Source organism: Hyla sarda, chromosome 3, assembly GCF_029499605.1.
Source record: "Hyla sarda isolate aHylSar1 chromosome 3, aHylSar1.hap1, whole genome shotgun sequence".
NCBI lineage: Eukaryota > Metazoa > Chordata > Amphibia > Anura > Hylidae > Hyla > Hyla sarda.
Window position 1 is genome coordinate 202,317,573 of NC_079191.1, and position 13,596 is coordinate 202,331,168.

At 45.9% G+C, this 13,596-nt stretch overlaps 1 protein-coding gene across 5 annotated transcripts in view; it reads left to right on the forward strand.

Moving 5' to 3' along the window:
* Positions 1 to 13,596, forward strand: part of KCNQ5 (potassium voltage-gated channel subfamily Q member 5) — a 638,117-nt gene that overhangs the window by 156,586 nt on the left and 467,935 nt on the right. The window lies entirely within an intron of this gene.

Genomic DNA, 13,596 nt, shown 5'->3' on the forward strand with positions numbered 1-13,596 from the left:
TAATGTTTGGAGGCTGGTCCTGGTACACCACCTCCAAACCTTACTGAACACACAGTATATGAGAGAAAGTATCCTGCATTGCTGGCACTATGCCAGTGTGAAAAACTCCAGCACTAATCGCCCCAAGAACACGCTACACAGATTCACTATGTGGTTGTTGCTCAATGACTGCAACGGTATAGACAAATTTTCATACTATTAAATATAGTCCATGGCACTCACCCTCTCTGTGTTCATCAAAGTTCTTTATTGCAAAAATCCACCAAAAGAACATAGGGGGTAAAGCTTTTTTGTACACTTTTTGTGAGTTGGTAATGTGTAGGAGCACCAAATTTAATAAATGGTCGCAGGGCATTTAATACATTTTGTGCAGGTACACATTTTCTGAAATTTCCCTTTTCACATACACCATAAAGCTAAGCTCAGTCCGGGCTGGTGTATTTTTGTGCCTTTTTGGTGGTTCTTGCTCAAAAATTAGCAAAAAGTCGCAATTGATAAATTCCTTACCACAGCTAGTCTGTATACACTTTAGCTGCAAAAAGTTTCAAAAAATAGCCTGAGACACAGCACTGCAACAAAAATACATACAAGAGCTCTAAAGACAATGATAAATGCCCTTCATGGTGCACTAATGCTATGAAGATTACTGCACACACAGGACTGCGGCCGAGTAGTCCTGTGTGTCTGCTCATAGCAGAATTTGCAGTGTATTTCCCAACACATGAAACATTCTGCGGATGCACTATGTATGACCCTACACTTACTGTATTTATTTTATCAGCACTTTTATAATTAGAAAACTATTGTTTTTTTTTTATAATAATAAAATATATATTTTTTGTTTTTAAGCTAAGTAAAAAGATCATGATCTGACAAATAAACAACCTGGAGATCCGTAGTCATAAAGTGGTTTAACGTTTTTACATTTACTTGAAAGTAATTGATTCATTATTTATTTTTATTTTTTGAATATGTTTCATTTTTTATATAATTCCATTCTTTGAAAAAGCTCATTTTACTTGCAGGGCTTAGATAATTTTGTGCTTTTTACATAATGTTGCTTCCTGCTGCTGTTTTTATGTTCTGTTTCACCCAAGGTACATGAAACATAATGTTTCCACATTGATTTCAAAGCGGCCCCGAAGCAGCAGGATAATTTAAAGCTTTTGTAAGTTGACAAGTGTCACATGTTTCTTTCACTTATCAGGTTTATTCCTTAGCCGTTTTTTCCCACTCAAGATTCCAGCAGGCATTCATCTGGTCCCTGAATAATAAGCTGTTCTGCTTACTTACACGCGTCACGCTGTTACACTGTTTGCCTACCCACATTTCAAGCCACTGGTCTCCCTGCGAATGACGTCAGTAGCTGTCTTTCCGCTCTCTTGACTTTTTCCTACAAACATACTGTATAGTCGCTCATTTACATTATACTTCTAGCTGCAGTAATGCTACTGTAAAAGGTTTCTCTTTTCTTCCTAATAAAAATGGTAGAGCCTATGTAAATCTGCACTTTCTATGTCATGTGCACAACAAAGAGATGAAGAGCAGCCTGTGCCTAGACTTCTAGTACAGCATGTAAAGGCTAAGCATTCAGCAGCAGGAAAATAGGATACAGTCATGAAAATGGAGGAAGTGTCAGTAATAGTTCTGCTTATAAATATGTTAGTTCCTCTTGCTTCAGCTGTATAGCTCTTTTTTTCACAGAAAATTCATATCCGACCTGCATTTTTATAGACATTTGAACAAAACTGTGCAGCGTATTTGCAGTAGATTGTGCAATGGAAAAGCTACTTTTGGTTGTTAAACCCAGTGTATGGTGTTACATTTCTTCTCAGGGAATTATGTCACTGGCTGCTAGTTATGTTGATTTATCTTAAATGGGTATTAAAGAATATATTGGTAGCATACAGCATATCCTATTCCACTGTGAACACTGCTGACCACTGTAATGAAGAGACAAATGCAATAGTTGTTAATTTGCCATTTGATTTTTCCCAGGCTGTCATGTACTGGCCAATGATTATAGTGGGCCAAATATGAACACAGGAGCCAAATAGTACCATTGACACTTGGCTCTAGTGGATGGCTTTAGTCCCACCTTGAGTGTCTATGTATACCCAGTCAGTAGGTAGAACGATATAGTACAGTGATCCCTCAACTTACAATGACCTCAAAATACAATAGTTTCAACAAACAGTGGTCTTTTCTGGAGCACTGTAACTTGAAACCAGACTCAACATACAATGCTACAGACAGTCCAGATCTGTGAAACATGTCAATGGCTGGAAGAACTGACCAATCAGAATGGGCATTCACTGGTAAAACATCGGAATTACTGAAGTGTATGCACTGAATTCCTGTCTGGTAGCGCCTCCTACAGTACAGGGAGGTATTACATGTTCTGTACTACTCTTTATCTGTGCCAGGGTTAGCTGCTCCTTTGGACACCAGGTACAGGCGGCTCCATTTTACTTTTTTTAGGACATTGCGCGCAATGTACAGGACCCTGAGGAAGCTCCTGTCCTCTACATAGACAGTGATTTACAGCTCCCAGCAGATCTTTCTTACTTTTATATGGAAGGATTTGCTTTATCTATATTACCTATCTACTTATTTTTTCATTAATCCTCACCTTTTCCTATTTTTGGATGACATTTTTGAGGCTTCAGAACCAATTACCAGGTTGCCATAGAGTTATGGTCTCAAAATACAATGGTTTCCACATACAATGGTCGTCCCAGAACCAATTGATATTGTAACTTGAGGGACCAATGTACATAAAATCCACACAGAACTTAGCTGCTTACCCATATGCACACTTTTACACTACAAGGCTTCCAAGTTCCACAACATACGTTTCTTTGTGATTTTTTATTTTTTTGCTTTTTTAGAGCAGTTTAGTCCTGGTTAGACTTTATGTATTATTTTATTCTACCTATTAGTTGTCAATTATTATTAGTCCCTATTGACTAACATAGTCCCTGGGATTTGTTAATTAGAGAGTACAGCAGTGTTATATTGGACCATTAATGTGAAGCAGAATTTTTTATGGAGGGTTAGGTAGTTGTACTTGGGCAACTATATATTTTAACCTTTAGGCTAGATGTTTAAAGAATAAACCGTTATAGAAAAAGTTGTTTTGTAACTCAAACCGATAGGGTATATCTCCATGTATATCAGGTCTGAATGCTAATATGTATGCCCCCAGTTATAGCATTCAATAGGACATATGAAATGGAGAGTTAAAAAAATGTGTGGTGGTTATTGTCAAATAAGACTACTGTGTATAACATTATGTTAAAGGGCTACATAACCAGAAATATCATGGCATAGAACATTAAAGGGGTTATCCACCATAAGGGGATTTTAGTACTTACCTGCCAGAGGGAAGTGGACATGCTTAGAGAGGATCCGTGCTTGTCTCGGGTCTAAATGGCTGTGATGAGTTCACTATAACACTGTGGCTTTCTTTTTGTGAAATGACCATTTCCTGTTTGGGTCCGAGATCTTGGGTCTTCCAGCAGGACAATGACCCCAAACATACGTCAAAAAGCACCCAGAAATGGATGGCAACAAAGCGCTAGAGAGTTCTGAAGTGGCCAGCAATGAGTCCAGATCTAAATCCCATTGAACACCTGTGGAGAGATCTTAAAATTTCTGTTGGGAAAAGGCGCCTTCCAATAAGAGAGACCTGGAGCAGTTTGCAAAGGAAGAGTGGTCCAACATTCCGGCTGAGAGGCGTAAGAAGCTTATTGATGGTTATAGGAAGCTACTGATTTCAGTTATTTTTCCTAAAGGGTGTGCAACCAAATATTAAGTGAAGGGTGCCAGTAATATGAGTATAGCGAAACATGTGTTACTGCAATCCTTTTCTGTGAGAAATACTTCATTTTCTACAAAAATTTCAGGAGTGCCAACATTTACGGCCACGACTGTATAACATTGTTTGGGTGGGATATGACAGGTACGCTTTAAGAGTTGCATATATGATGGTCTTTAGTTTTGATAATGTTCTTTGTTGTAGCCTTTCCTTATCTGGTCATTCTTGGAAAGGTAACAGAATATCTGTACGCTGCTTTTTACTGTCTTTTTTTTTTTTTCCCCCTAAATTGCCACTTTCTATTCAAACACGATAACAGGAAATTGAAGCTGAAATAATTATTGATAGTTTTTTATTGAGCACATGATTGTAAGGATTTCCCATTGTCAACACATCAGATTTCCGATTGTTATGAATATGCATTGAATTTCCATTAATATACATATATTTAGTACAGCCAAGGAATTTTTTTTTTCAAGCTAAGTATTTTGACCAGCATCACCACCACCTGCTACATCCTGGCACTGTGCCATGCTCAGTATAATAAGAGATTGTTTAGTTTTTTTTGTATCATGAATAAGGAATATGCTTCCTTTGTATCATTACATACAAAAGGCTTGTGCTTTTTTTGGGTGGCACATTATTCTGCTTTTTGCATTTTGAAATGTAGAAATAACAGATGAACTCATTTAAAAAGAAGCTGTTGAAGTGAAGCAGTCAAAACTTATCTAATCCCTCAATCCTGGCATACAGAATGCCGGAGAGAGTTGTTTTCCACGCTTGGCCTGGCCCCTCTATCCCTCATTTTATCAGTATGCATTGTCAGTTCTTAGTGTCCAATTTTTTTACTATATATATATATATATATATATATATATATATATATCACACACATGCATATATGTATCTACGTACATACATATATATTTATATACATATATTTATACTTCATATTGTTACGCCAAGCGCTCCGGGTCCCCGCTCCTCCCCGGAGCGCTCGCTACACTCTCCTCACTGCAGCGCTCCGGTCAGATCCACTGACCCGGGGCGCTGCGATACCGCCTCCAGCCGGGATGCGATTCGCGATGCGGGTAGCGCCCGCTCGCGATGCGCACCCCGGCTCCCGTACCTGACTCGCTCTCCGTCAGTCCTGTCCCGGCGCGCGCGGCCCCGCTCCCTAGGGCGCGCGCGCGCCGGGTCTTTGCGATTTAAAGGGCCACTGCGCCGCTGATTGGCGCAGTGGTTCCAACTAGTGTTATCACCTGTGCACTTCCCTATATCACCTCACTTCCCCTGCACTTCCTTGCCGGATCTTGTTGCCATCGTGCCAGTGAAAGCGTTTCCTTGTATGTTCCTAGCCTGTGTTCCAGACCTCCTGCCGTTGCCCCTGACTACGATCCTTGCTGCCTGCCCCGACCTTCTGCTACGTCCGACCTTGCTTCTGTCTACTCCCTTGTACCGCGCCTATCTTCAGCAGCCAGAGAGGTTGAGCCGTTGCTAGTGGATACGACCTGGTCACTACCGCCGCAGCAAGACCATCCCGCTTTGCGGCGGGCTCTGGTGAAAACCAGTAGTGACTTAGAACCGATCCACTAGCACGGTCCACGCCAATCCCTCTCTGGCACAGAGGATCCACTACCTGCCAGCCGGCATCGTGACAGTAGATCCGGCCATGGATCCCGCTGAAGTTCCTCTGCCAGTTGTCGCTGACCTCACCACGGTGGTCGCCCAGCAGTCGCAACAGATAGCGCAACAAGGCCAACAGCTGTCTCAACTGACCGTTATGCTTCAGCAGTTACTACCACAGCTTCAGCAATCATCTCCTCCGCCAGCTCCTGCATCTCCTCCGCAGCGAGTGGCCGCTTCTGGTCTACGACTATCCTTGCCGGATAAATTTGATGGGGACTCTAAGTTTTGCCGTGGCTTTCTTTCCCAATGTTCCCTGCACCTGGAGATGATGTCGGACCAGTTTCCCACTGAAAGGTCTAAGGTGGCTTTCGTAGTCAGCCTTCTGTCTGGAAAAGCCCTGTCTTGGGCCACACCGCTCTGGGACCGCAATGACCCCGTCACTGCCTCTGTACACTCCTTCTTCTCGGAAATTCGAAGTGTCTTTGAGGAACCTGCCCGAGCCTCTTCTGCTGAGACTGCCCTGTTGAACCTGGTCCAGGGTAATTCTTCCGTTGGCGAGTATGCCGTACAATTCCGTACTCTTGCTTCAGAATTATCCTGCAATAATGAGGCCCTCTGCGCGACCTTTAAAAAAGGCCTATCCAGCAACATTAAAGATGTTCTGGCCGCACGAGAAATCCCTGCTAATCTACATGAACTCATTCACCTAGCCACTCGCATTGACATGCGTTTTTCCGAAAGGCGTCAGGAGCTCCGCCAGGATATGGACTCTGTTCGCACGAGACGTTTCTTCTCCCCGGCTCCTCTCTCCTCTGGTCCCCTGCAATCTGTTCCTGTGCCTCCCGCCGTGGAGGCTATGCAGGTCGACCGGTCTCGCCTGACACCTCAAGAGAGGACACGACGCCGTATGGAGAATCTCTGCCTGTACTGTGCTAGTACCGAACACTTCCTGAAGGATTGTCCTATCCGTCCTCCCCGCCTGGAAAGACGTACGCTGACTCCGCACAAAGGTGAGACAGTCCTTGATGTCTACTCTGCTTCTCCACGTCTTACTGTGCCGGTGCGGATGTCTGCATCTGCCTTCTCCTTCTCTGCTGTGGCCTTCTTGGACTCCGGATCTGCAGGAAATTTTATTTTGGCCTCTCTCGTCAACAGGTTCAACATCCCGGTGACCAGTCTCGCCAGACCCCTCTACATCAATTGTGTAAACAATGAAAGATTGGACTGTACCATACGTTTCCGCACGGAGCCCCTTCTAATGCACATCGGACCTCATCACGAGAGGATTGAACTTTTGGTCCTTCCCAATTGCACTTCTGAAATTCTCCTTGGACTTCCCTGGCTTCAACTTCACTCCCCAACCCTGGATTGGTCCACTGGGGAGATCAAGAGTTGGGGGCCCTCTTGTTCCAAGGACTGCCTAAAACCGGTTCCCAGTAACCCTTGCCGTGACTCTGTGGTTCCTCCCGTAACCGGTCTCCCTAAGGCCTATATGGACTTTGCGGATGTTTTTTGCAAAAAACAAGCTGAGACTCTACCTCCTCACAGGCCTTATGATTGTCCTATCGACCTCCTCCCGGGCACTACTCCACCCCGGGGCAGAATTTATCCTCTGTCCGCCCCAGAGACTCTTGCCATGTCTGAATACGTCCAGGAAAATTTAAAAAAGGGCTTTATCCGTAAATCCTCCTCTCCTGCCGGAGCCGGATTTTTCTTTGTGTCCAAAAAAGATGGCTCTCTACGCCCTTGCATTGACTACCGCGGTCTTAATAAAATCACGGTTAAGAACCGCTACCCCCTACCTCTCATCTCTGAACTCTTTGATCGCCTCCAAGGTGCCCACATCTTTACCAAACTGGACTTAAGAGGTGCTTATAATCTCATCCGCATCAGAGAGGGGGATGAATGGAAAACGGCATTTAACACCAGAGATGGACACTTTGAGTATCTGGTCATGCCCTTTGGCCTGTGCAACGCCCCTGCCGTCTTCCAAGACTTTGTTAATGAAATTTTTCGTGATCTTTTATACTCCTGTGTTGTTGTATATCTGGACGATATCCTGATTTTTTCTGCCAATCTAGAAGAACACCGCCAGCATGTCCGTATGGTTCTTCAGAGACTTCGTGACAATCAACTCTATGCCAAAATAGAGAAATGTCTGTTTGAATGCCAATCTCTTCCTTTCCTAGGATACTTGGTCTCTGGCCAGGGACTACAAATGGATCCAGACAAACTCTCTGCCGTCTTAGATTGGCCACGCCCCTCCGGACTCCGTGCTATCCAACGTTTTTTGGGGTTCGCCAATTATTACAGACAATTTATTCCACATTTTTCTACCGTTGTGGCTCCTATCGTGGCTTTAACCAAAAAAAATGCCGATCCCAAGTCTTGGCCTCCTCAAGCGGAAGACGCCTTTAAACGGCTCAAGTCTGCCTTTTCTTCGGCTCCCGTGCTCTCCAGACCTGACCCATCTAAACCCTTCCTATTGGAGGTTGATGCCTCCTCTGTGGGAGCTGGAGCTGTACTTCTACAAAAAAATTCTTCCGGGCATGCTGTTACTTGTGGTTTTTTTTCTAGGACCTTCTCTCCGGCGGAGAGAAACTACTCCATCGGGGATCGAGAGCTTCTAGCCATTAAATTAGCACTTGAGGAATGGAGGCATCTGCTGGAGGGATCAAGATTTCCAGTTATTATTTACACCGATCACAAGAACCTCTCCTACCTCCAGTCTGCCCAACGGCTGAATCCTCGCCAGGCCAGGTGGTCTCTGTTCTTTGCCCGATTTAATTTTGAAATTCACTTTCGGCCTGCCGATAAGAACATTAGGGCCGATGCTCTCTCTCGTTCCTCGGATGCTTCTGAAGTTGAACTCTCTCCGCAACACATCATTCCTCCTGACTGCCTGATTTCCACTTCTCCAGCCTCCATCAGGCAAACTCCTCCAGGAAAGACCTTTGTTTCTCCACGCCAACGCCTCGGAATCCTCAAATGGGGCCACTCTTCCCATCTCGCAGGTCATGCGGGCATCAAGAAATCTGTGCAACTCATCTCTCGCTACTATTGGTGGCCGACTCTGGAAACGGATGTTGTGGACTTTGTGCGAGCCTGCACTATCTGTGCCCGGGATAAGACTCCTCGCCAGAAGCCCGCTGGTTTTCTTCATCCTCTGCCTGTCCCCGAACAGCCTTGGTCTCTGATTGGTATGGATTTTATTACTGACTTACCCCCATCCCATGGCAACACTGTTATTTGGGTGGTCGTTGATCGATTCTCCAAAATGGCACATTTCATCCCTCTTCCTGGTCTTCCTTCAGCGCCTCAGTTGGCTAAACAATTTTTTGTACACATTTTTCGTCTTCACGGGTTGCCCACGCAGATCGTCTCGGATAGAGGCGTCCAATTCGTGTCTAAATTCTGGAGGGCTCTCTGTAAACAACTCAAGATTAAATTAAATTTTTCTTCTGCATATCATCCTCAATCCAATGGACAAGTAGAAAGAATTAACCAGGTCTTGGGTGATTATTTACGACATTTTGTTTCCTCCCGCCAGGATGACTGGGCAGATCTTCTACCATGGGCCGAATTCTCGTATAACTTCAGAGTCTCTGAATCTTCCTCCAAATCCCCATTTTTCGTGGTGTACGGCCGTCACCCTCTTCCCCCCCTCCCTACCCCCTTGCCCTCTGGTCTGCCCGCTGTGGATGAAATTTCTCGTGATCTTTCCATCATATGGAGAGAGACCCAAAATTCTCTCTTACAGGCTTCATCACGCATGAAGAAGTTCGCGGATAAGAAAAGAAGAGCTCCTCCCATTTTTTCCCCTGGAGACAAGGTATGGCTCTCCGCTAAATATGTCCGCTTCCGTGTCCCTAGCTATAAGTTGGGACCACGCTATCTTGGTCCTTTCAAAATTTTGTGCCAGATTAATCCTGTCTCTTACAAACTTCTTCTTCCTCCTTCTCTTCGTATTCCTAATGCCTTTCACGTTTCTCTTCTTAAACCACTTATCATTAACCGTTTCTCTCCCAAATCTGTTCCTCCCACTCCTGTTTCCGGCTCCTCGGACATCTTCTCCGTCAAAGAGATTCTGGCATCTAAAAAGGTCAGAGGGAAAACCTTTTTTTTAGTGGATTGGGAGGGTTGTGGTCCAGAAGAGAGATCCTGGGAACCTGAGGACAACATCCTAGACAAAAGTCTGCTCCTCAGGTTCTCAGGCTCTAAGAAGAGGGGGAGACCCAAGGGGGGGGGGTACTGTTACGCCAAGCGCTCCGGGTCCCCGCTCCTCCCCGGAGCGCTCGCTACACTCTCCTCACTGCAGCGCTCCGGTCAGATCCACTGACCCGGGGCGCTGCGATACCGCCTCCAGCCGGGATGCGATTCGCGATGCGGGTAGCGCCCGCTCGCGATGCGCACCCCGGCTCCCGTACCTGACTCGCTCTCCGTCAGTCCTGTCCCGGCGCGCGCGGCCCCGCTCCCTAGGGCGCGCGCGCGCCGGATCTTTGCGATTTAAAGGGCCACTGCGCCGCTGATTGGCGCAGTGGTTCCAATTAGTGTTATCACCTGTGCACTTCCCTATATCACCTCACTTCCCCTGCACTTCCTTGCCGGATCTTGTTGCCATCGTGCCAGTGAAAGCGTTTCCTTGTATGTTCCTAGCCTGTGTTCCAGACCTCCTGCCGTTGCCCCTGACTACGATCCTTGCTGCCTGCCCCGACCTTCTGCTACGTCCGACCTTGCTTCTGTCTACTCCCTTGTACCGCGCCTATCTTCAGCAGCCAGAGAGGTTGAGCCGTTGCTAGTGGATACGACCTGGTCACTACCGCCGCAGCAAGACCATCCCGCTTTGCGGCGGGCTCTGGTGAAAACCAGTAGTGACTTAGAACCGATCCACTAGCACGGTCCACGCCAATCCCTCTCTGGCACAGAGGATCCACTACCTGCCAGCCGGCATCGTGACACATATCTCTCTCTCTCTATATATATATGTATATAAAAATATATGTGTGTGTGTGTGTGTGTTTGAAATCTGGTAGTGGTTTGAGATTGATCCAGCCTTGTCCTGTACAGTAACTACATGGTTCTTTTGATTACTGGTAATTTTCATTTCGTCCCCATGACAGCACCAACAATGAGATTGCCCCCGTAGGCCTCTACAGGAACAGAAAATACAGAGAGGTTAAAAGGGCCCCTCCCCTTCAGCTCCTCAGTGTTTTCTGTTTGTATGGAGCAGTGATGCAGAGAGGTCATTACCTCTGTAGATCCTGGGTTGGTGGAGTTGTTTTTCCAGGTGGTATCCAGGCAGGGGATAGTAGGGCGCCTCAGGGTCTCCCTCTTTCCATTCCTGCACCAGATCGCACCTCTCCGGTGGCACTTCTCCGGCCCCCTTGGTCCTCCACGGCGTTTATGCGGGGGACCTGTATTGTTTGGCACGCTGTGGAAGGTCTCCCGATTTTCCCCTAGTCTCTTCCGGTTTGCGGCTGGGCTCGGCGACGTCGCCTGTGCATGTGATGTCACTTGTACGTGCGCTGTGATTTGCTGGCCCCCGGAAGTCCCGCCTCCAACATGCTGGGAGGAAGAAAGGGTGCCTAGTTCAAAGTAGGAGGGTACTTAAGGAAGTACCTTTCCTCTGTTCCATCCCTTTGTTCCCATGGATGGATCTGCCTCCACACGCTCTGCATCTCTGGAGTGTTTGGAAGCCAGCAACCAAGTGAGTACCAGCCCCCAGGGGTTCATTTACTTGGGGGGGGGTTGCATATTTAGCCCTTATTCATATGGGTTTCCTTCTCTCCTTTCAGGGAGACAAGGAGGCCCCGAAGAAACTTAAAGAGGTTTCTATGGAAGGTTCCAAGGAACCAAAAACAAAGCTTAAGGAATGTGGAATTTGTTCAGGGACTTTACCTAAAAGTTATTCTAAGCCCATATGTGAGCATTGTACAGAGAGAATTGTGCAACAGGAGTCCCTTTATGGAGGATCTCTGGTCTGTTATAAACAAGGAGGTGTATGCATCTATAGCAGCATATAGATCCTCCTTCTTCAGCAGGTCTTAACCCATTGGATCCTCCTCCAGCTAAAAAGTGTAAAATTATTGTGCACTCAGATTCTGGTTTGGAGGCAATCTCCCTTAATTCTAGCTCTAATGAAAAAGGCGAAATTGTGGAATCCCCTTCACAGATTGAGGATAAGAAGTATTATTTTTCCTCTGAGGATGTGAATTTATTACTAACTGCGGTTAGGAGTGCAATGAATATTCCTGGTGCTCCAGAGCCATCCTCTGTTCAGGATCATATGTTTGCTGGCCTCAAACCAAAAAAGAGACAAGTTTTTAATGTGCATGAGAACATTAAAAATCTTATCCTTGAAGAGTTGCAAGAGCCAGAAAAAAAGATTACAAATCCCTAAAGAATTTAGGTCCAGATTTCCTTTTGATGATGAGGGAGTAAAGCTTTGGAATGAAATTCCAAAAATGGATGCTCAAGTTTCCAAAGTGGTCAAAAAAAACCTCTTTACTAGAGATGAGTGATTCGAAGCTGACAAACTCAAATTCGTTACGAATTTAATGAAATATTCGATTTGCAACGAAAGTAAATATCGCTGCGATTCTATCGCGGGAATTGCTTCATTAAACTCCATTTACTGTGGTCCAGGGTCCAGGGCATCTAAAATGGCTGGTCCACATGTCAGTACATGGGGCAAGGAACACTGGGAAGGCGGAAAGGCAAGGCGGGAAGGGAAGAAGTCGCGATGACCCTGAATCACATACAGGATGCAGCCTATCAGCAGCCAGTCACCCCTGTGATGTCACAGCCCTATATATTCGGCAGCCGTTTTGCAGCTAGTCATATCATTCATTTCACTGCATAGAGAAAGGACGGACATCGCTGTGTGTGTGTTACACAGAAAAGCTCATTCCAGCAGCGTTTCACATCCTAGTCACATCAGCGTTCTGGTGGACAGAGAGCAGTGTTTTTTTCACTGAAAAGGAATATTACTGCAGCCATTAACCTCCAAGTCACTTTCTTCAGCATTGTATTACAGAAAGGGGCAGATAGCTGTTTGTTGCCTTATACATTTCAACAAGCTGCCTCAACTTCCTAAACCTTAACAGGTACTATTTTAAGTGTACTGTAGAGCATTTTTCTGCCCTCACAATTGCATACCACATACCTACATCTAATTAGTGTACTATTTTGTACCTATTAATCTTTTAAGGGCCTAGATACTGTGACAAAACAGCCAATAGTACACACCTACTGCTATTCTAGACAAATACTGTTTTAAGCATAGTGAAGCATATTGTACTCCCCTGATATACGCAATAAGTATGTCAGGCAGAGTAGTGCCAGGATGTGCACAGTGGAGTGGCAGAGGCCTAAATTCATCAGGTGCAGGCAGAGATTGCAGCAGAGTAGGGGCGTGTGGCAGCCGAGTAGCAGCAAGAGGTCTGAGCTACCAGTGTCAGCTAGCAGTCGTGTCTCGACCAGCAACCCAGCAGCCATGATTGATCGGTTCACTCGGTCATCCACTTCATCCCAAGTGACATCCAACACCCCCATTCCACAGTCGGTGGGTTCGTCAGACTCAAACCTTACTTGGCATGGCCCTCATGCTGCTGTTGCCACCTCAAGGCTCTGTCATTGTGCTGCTCTATGGTCTCCTCATACTAATGCTACCTCCTCCATGCTCTGTAATTGTACAACTATATGGTCTCCTCCTGCTGATGCTACCACCTCCAGGCATTGTCATTGTGGCGCCATATAGTCTCCTTATATTGATTTTGCCACCTCCAGGCTCTCTAATTGTGCTCCTCTATGGTGTCCTCATGCTGATGCTACCACCTCCAGGCTCTCTAATTGTGCTGCCATGGATACTGCAAAACATAATTAAGGTGCTGATCCCCAGTTTCAGAAATTCCTCTGCATTAGGGTCCCTTTCAGGACTCCTGATGCTGCTGCTGCCACCTCCATGCTGTCTCATTCAGCCACTATATGGTGTCCTCATGCTTCAGCCACCTCCAGGCTGTGCCATTCAGCCACTATATGGCCTCCTCATGCTTCAGCCAACTTCAGGCTGTGCCATTCAGCCACTATATGGTCTCTTCATGCTGCCACGAACTCCAGGCAGTCATTCAGCCACCATATGGTCGCCT